Below are 4,970 nucleotides of genomic sequence, written 5' to 3' on the forward strand. Positions count from 1 at the left end.
ACCGCGGGGCGCCCCTGGGGGAACAAAGACGCATGGCGCGTGGGGGTTCTGATAGGCTGCTGGTGTTCCGAAACCGCACAAGTGAATGTCTCCTTCCCGAAAATTCCTACCCCTTCCTGAAAGTAATTCTTCCCTCCTAGCGTTTCCCCGGGAATATCACTACCTCTACCCACACCACACTGGTGTGTCTTGTGGCTAGGACGTTAAAGTTACACTTGTCTCTCTTGTCCTCATCGTCACACGAAACCTCGTTCCAGGCACAGTGTATCGCCTAGCTTCCCAGTCCGACTTTCAGGCACCGCCTTCTTCTGCGGTCCCACCTATCAGTCCCTCAGACGAAGCGCCCTCTGCCATTCACACCTGCCACCTCTGTAGGGAAAAGCAACACTTGGGCCGCCAAGGCGTCATCTTTGCTCCCAAGGAATGTGCACTCTAGAGACGAAGAAGGACCAAATACATAGATAATATGGTACAGGCAACTGAATTTACTTAACACAGTCCACCTGGGATTCAGGGAGGACTTTCTGATGCCTGAGTTTTAAAGGAAGGTGGCCTTTACCCAGGGAGAGAAGGGTGGGATCCCCAGGTGGGAAAGCTAAATCAGTATAAGCGAAGTCACTGAGGGATGAAACAATGTGGAATCTGCCAGACCCGCAAGAATTTTGGCCATCGAATTTAAAGGCAAGTTCCAAAATATCAAGGAACATAGCAGTAGAGGTGGGGTGGACCTGGGTTATGAAGAAGGGCCTAGTAAACCATGCAGAGAAGCTTTAATTAAGTCCTCTACGCAACAGGGAAGTACTGAAAGCTTTTTGGTTGAGTTTTGTCGTCATTTGTGTTTTAGGTAAATTACTCTGGTTTGCAATACAAAGGATAACGGCTGGAATATCACAGTCTAGATGAGGAATTAAATTGGGGCAATGAGGGTAGGATTGAGAAAGTAAAATCAGCCCTGTTAATAATCAGACTGTGATGTATACAGACAAGGCCAGAGACAAGACCAAGAAGAAAATGCTTCTCTTCAGGACATACTGCAGCGGCAAAATGATTAACAACCCCCATCTTTCTAGTGATTGGATAACTTCCTTGGCCTACCTTTGTTCCTCTCTCTTCCAATTGACAATCACTGAGCTACCCAGTTACTAAACTGCCCCTGGTTCTCCTAGTCCCTCCTTGGAATCATCCAACAGCCACCCAAAGCCCAAAGTGCATAGAGCCTTGCCCTGCTCCCTCTTACACACTTGGAACAACACACCTCCGAGCTGACCTTGTCCAGCTCAGTGCGTCAGTAATTATGGTTACAGGCTTTAAGTTGGACAGACTGGGAAACTCAAGCCTTGGCTCTCTGATCTTGAGTAAACTCCTTAATGTCTAGTCCCTGGTTTTCTCATCTGTAAAAATCAAGGTAGTGATAACAGTTCCCAAATGCGTGCTATATGTTGGCATAGTGCCTGGCAATAGTGTCTCTGACACATTATCTGTTATATCATCATCATCAGTGTGAATACTCCCCTATTCCCTCAAGAGTGGGTTGATACTTGTCCTGTGTATACTCCTAGCTCACGTATTTCACCTTTTATAACACCTCTCACGCTATATTCTTTGTGGCTTTCACAAAGCTGCTTCTTGCACTAAATCTTAAACTTGAAGGTGGAGACTTGGTGGTTATAGCCCCTAACTGGAGAATGCCCTGACGGGCAAAAAACGTTGCTGTACAAATGACCAATTTTGCTGGTTCCTGGGACCAGGACTTATGATGCCATTCTGAAAGTGTCACTGTTTGGATTGTTGTTTGGACTGCTGTAACATTGCTTATGAGTTAGACCAGACTTTCATGTGAGAGCAATAAAGTGAGAATGTCTTCTGTGAACATGCTCCTACTTTAAAAAGGATACAGATTTCGATTTTATTAAAAAATTTTTTTTCAGTGTTTATTTTTGAGAGAGAGAGAGAGAGAACGAGGGAGGGGCAGAGAGAAGGAGACACAGAATCAGAAGCAGACTCCAGGCTCTGAGTTGTCAGCACAGAGCCCGACGTGGGGTTTAAACTCGTGAACTGCAAGATCATGACCTGAGCCGAAGTCAGATGCTTAACCGACTGAGCCAGGCAGGTGCCCCTAGATTTTATTTTATTATGATTTACAAATGAATGTAAATCTCCTTTTATAGGAGTTAGACATTTATCCTCAACAATTAACCACTGAATTCATTTTCATGAACAAGCTTGAATTGCTCAAATTAACTTCATTACAGAAGTTATTCTAAAAGCCAATTTCATTTCAAACTGTAGTTACGCTCATTTGAATTCAATAAATCATAAGATAAAAATAAAGTATGTAAAAATTTAGTGCAAAGGTACATTCTACTATAATATCCTGATAAATAGAACAAAGTTATCTTTATTCTGCAACATAACATGTATTTTTCTTGGTTCCTGATATGCAACATCTACTTATTCTCAGGTATGTACATTTCAGTTTATCCCCCCTCTATGGGAAAATGCCTAAATTTTAATTTTACATCGTCAGTAGAAAATAGATGATTATCTTCAAAAAGTCAAAGTTTTTTAACTTATGTAGATGATGTCATAGATACTGTTATTAGTACATATGAATCTTAGTTATTATAACATGACCAAAGAATGATCCATAAATGTATCTCACATTTATTGCAAGCATAAAGAGAGAGCAAGAAAAAGCAAGAATCTACTCTCTGAAAGCCAGGCTGGTACTCTTTCAATTAATTTGGTTTTTTCTTGCCCTCGTAGGACTGTGGTACGAGGATTCATGGAACGGTCAATGCAGAAATTCTCAGGAAAGAACATTTAATTTCTCACCTACTATTAATTTCAGTATGAGTCACTAGATTTATTCAGGGACATAGAATGGGATCTCAACTCCTCTCTAACCGTCATCATTGCTATACCAAGGGCTTTATATATTTTCCAGAGTATATATACGTTACCTAAGATAGCAAAATAAAATACTTGATGTATATTAACATGAAAAGTGCATGCAAATCTATATTTGTACAACTGACTGAAAGAGGAACAAACTATGCAGTGCTAGCGCTTATTACTCGATTCTTTCCTCTGGTGGTAGGTTCTAAGCAAAAAACTGCTGGTGGTTTGAGAAAATGTGGTGGTGAGTCCATATCGGCACCCAGGACCCAAAGCAAAGTACTATTTCTGAAGAGTGGTTGAACTCAAAAAGCAAGAATCAAAATGTACGAAGGGACAGAAAGGGTCTTAGTCTCTTTGGGTTGTTTATTCCTCACAGTTCTAGAGGCTGGAAGGCCAAGATCAAGGTGCCAGCAGATTCAGTGTCTGGTGAGAACTTCCTTTACTGGCTCATTGGTGGCCATCTTCTTGCTGTATCCATCCTCACATGGCAGAAGGGGTGAGGGACCACTCTGGGGTCTCTTTTATAAGGGCACTAATCCCATCATGAGGCACCACCCTTATGACCTACTCACTTCCCTAAGGCCCCACCTCCTAACACCATCACGTTGGGGGTTAGGTGTCAACCTATGAATTTGGTGCAGGAGGGACATAAACATTCAGTTCCTAACAAGGATGCATTACTATTTATATGTAAAGAAGCCAGTATTGTTTAGATGCACTCATTATATGGTAAAATTAGAGCCTATTCGCTTAAAAAACAATGATATCCAAGTAAAATTTTATGGGAAAGAATTTAACCAATAAAGTTGAATCAAGAAGACAGTAAAATGTTAAGGACAACACGTATCAAGTAAATAGTGTTGGTTCTTCTAGTGACACAGAAAAATACCTAAAATGATTACAATACTGTAATTTTGCTAACACACCAAAAGAAATGTGTCCCCCAGTGAGCAAGGGAAAGGTATCTTCCTAAACTTTTTTGAGGTGAATGCCTGCTTCAGAACAGGCAATTTTACCCTAATCCATGTAGGCTCACAGAGGAGAAAAGGGTTGGCAGTTTCCCCTACTGGTGATATCAGCAGATTGTGCACTAATTTGACAGAAAGAGGTGAGCTGAAGAGTGGGTGGTTTTTGTTTCCTGCTTTTCTAATAAATCCGTTACAAGTTTTCCAGTCACTTTCAGGTAAAGTCACTACATGGGTAAAGGATGTCTCGCTAGTTTTATAGACATCTTACATATTGGAAAAAAAAAACTAATAGGAAGAAAAAGCCATTCAATATTAATATTGTAAAGAAAGGGTTTTATTATAGTATTTAATGAAGATAAGCAGCAATGTTAATACAAAATTCCTTCTCAAGGACATTTTGCCCCTTGCTGTTTAGGAAGGTACAAGTAAAACACTTTTGGAGGCACAAAAGACACAACATTTCTTGTTAGGGTGTATCAGTAGCCCCGGAATCTGCCAGCCCCTTCGGAGCTCAGATGACTAAGGCACCGAGGAAAAGAAACACACCTCCCCAAGGCGGTTTCCATGTAACCTCCGCAGAGAAGGTGAGCAAGAATTGATCATGCGAACCAGGACATGGTTGAGAGCGAGAGGGTGCTGTTAATAATCACACCAAAACACCAGGTGCAGGTGAATCAGGAGTGGCAAGCTGGGACACACCCAATAAAGACATCCTCTGTAGCTCTAAGAAGTAAGGGCAAGTCGGATATTGGTGCACTGGTTCTCACTCCAATTTAGAAGACTCACTGCAATAGAATTTTGCACAAACACTTTGTGAGAGGCCTAGGAGGGAAGCCCTGTGCTCTAGAAAATGCATATCGTGTGACAAAAAAATTATTTATTTATCTGTTTGTTTATTTATTTTTTAGAGAGAGAGGGAGAGAGACGATCTTAAGCGTGGCACAGGGCTCCATCTCACGAACCGTGAGGTCATGATGACCTGAGCTGAAATCAAGAGTCTGATGCTTAACGGACTGGGCCACCCAGGAGTGCCCCCTCCCTTTTTTAAGAGCAGATATCCATCCCCCCCGCCCAAAACTCACATATACAACTCCATCCCTC

The sequence above is a fragment of the Panthera pardus genome, unplaced genomic scaffold, assembly GCF_024362965.1.
Source record: "Panthera pardus isolate Hobbes unplaced genomic scaffold, ASM2436296v1 HiC_scaffold_27, whole genome shotgun sequence".
Classification (NCBI taxonomy): Eukaryota; Metazoa; Chordata; class Mammalia; order Carnivora; family Felidae; genus Panthera; species Panthera pardus.